This window comes from Octopus bimaculoides, chromosome 8, assembly GCF_001194135.2.
Source record: "Octopus bimaculoides isolate UCB-OBI-ISO-001 chromosome 8, ASM119413v2, whole genome shotgun sequence".
In the NCBI taxonomy this organism is placed as follows: domain Eukaryota; kingdom Metazoa; phylum Mollusca; class Cephalopoda; order Octopoda; family Octopodidae; genus Octopus; species Octopus bimaculoides.
This window is the reverse complement of record NC_068988.1, coordinates 48,766,246-48,768,455: the sequence shown is the minus strand read 5'-3', so window position 1 is coordinate 48,768,455 and position 2,210 is coordinate 48,766,246.

The window sequence follows — 2,210 nt, the reverse complement described above, 5'->3', positions numbered from 1 at the left end:
TATATGTATATATATATATATATATGTATATATATGTATATAACCTCTACGAACCTCTGAATTCTAGTATGTTCGGCACTACATAGACTATTTTCTAAGCTCATTCTGCCAAAGATATAGCAGCAGAACCAACGTAATTGTTTGAGCCCCATTGGTGATACGAATATTAAAGCAGTTATTTTGTCGTTTGTGCTTGATGTCTATGCAGTCATCTGATGAAAACGGTTTCTTTGCAATAACGTAATGTCTTCATTGGTCAGATAAAGGAATCGCTTGAAACGGCCGTTATGAATTGATACATTTGTTACAAATTTATTGACATCTTTGTAGCTAATTTATTTTTTATTCACTTGCCCTGGAATCTGTACTTCGGAAATTTAATAAAAGTATTTTTGTATTTTCATATAAAGTACATGTCTGAAAAACCAAAAGCGGATCTCCTCATTAAGTTGGGTCGTGTTATCTGCATACACTGCAAGAATATCAAGCACAAACACTTCTGCACACAGTTTGATATTAACCTGATATTTTGTTAGATCGATCTAACAAGGTGCCTCAATTTAAGTACTTACTTCAACCGAATACTAATGATTCGTTACAATTGTTTCTCTACCAAGTTTATTTGCCAACTGTACCAACTCACAATGTGACGGCACACCTTTGATGCAAGTATCATGAAATTCTAAAAACACAAACATTGCATAAATTTTCATTTCGAAATTTCGCGTAAACTGGCGTTGCAATTAGTGATGGTACAGTAACTTTTGTAATGAATCGTTAAAGATGTGATAAAGGATTTTCTTCGTCTTTTTCTTCTCATTCGGATTTTTTTCTCTTCACTAAACTTACTTAACAGTGTAATCGTCGTGAAACTTGGATTTTCTACATCTGAGGAATTCCGGCTTTGATCTGGAACCCAACAGTGTTTTTGAACCCAACAATGATCTGGAGCCCAACAGCTTTGCTTTTCGGAGTCATGCTAGATAATAGTTTTGCTGCTGTTGTAGATGTTCCTGTGGAATATTGTACCACTGGAGGAGATTACAATCAGCAACGGTTTAAGTCTAAAACAAGAATATGCTTTCAAACTGTGACTTACTATTTGCAGGGACCGAAATCTGCTTTCACCCATGTCCCGACAATGGTACAAAGATTACACCGAGAGCGTTTGTAGAAGGAAAAACTCTAAAAAAGTTAGTTCTTTCAGATCTGTTGGATCAACCGGAACAAACGATGCTTAGCATGATAAAGAAACTAAATTGAAACACATGTAGGCAAAGTAAGTTACGCTTTTGGCAAACTGCAATAGAAACTGGAATGACCAAGATGTCTCTACTGAAATCAAAATTAGAATTTCTATGGTACTGAGGCATAGATTCAAACTGAAACCATATTTTCAGTTAAACAGGTTTTATATGAGATTCATGAAAGAAATATGCAAAATAAAATAGGATGATAAAGTGAGGAACACTGATATTTTGTCTATGTAATGTCTCTGGCACAGAAACTTTTTAATCACAACACAACTGGGGTAGTGTGGTCATGTTTTGGAATGATTGATGGTAGTATTCCAAAGTATGTTTTTTATGAACAACTAAAAAACTCGCGACGTAAGTTCGACAGACCACTACTTCAGTATAAAGACACATTTAGGAATAATCTAAAACGCCTCAACATAAAAGGTAATAAATGGGAGACTATTGCAAAACACGAAAATGACTGGAGGAAACTATGGAGTATAGGACTAGTAAAATATGAAGCACACAGTGTCAATCATCACAACAGGTTGTATGAAAACAGAAAGCAAAATTATAAAAATACGAATAATCATGTAAACTAGCACTGCTCCAATTGTGATTTTGCAGCCAGGTCAAATGCTGATTTAACTAACCATCTCCATACTCATTCTGTTCAAATTAACCTAAGTATCATACGTGAAACTTTTAATTAGTTGTCTAAAATACATTTGGAAATGAAAATATATGTATAGACATCAGACCCAATAAAACTCAAGGTTCAGATTAAAATTATAAATGATGAAAAAACAAACTAAGAATACACATGCGGATATTAAGTTTCTGTGTGTGTATCATCCTTGTGTTTGGACCATGTGACTCACTAGTTCACCGGGTCATTTGTCTGAATGTTGCCCTATTCTCATTCCTTCAAGTTCATTGGAGTTGCTTCTACTAAACACGGATCATATATAT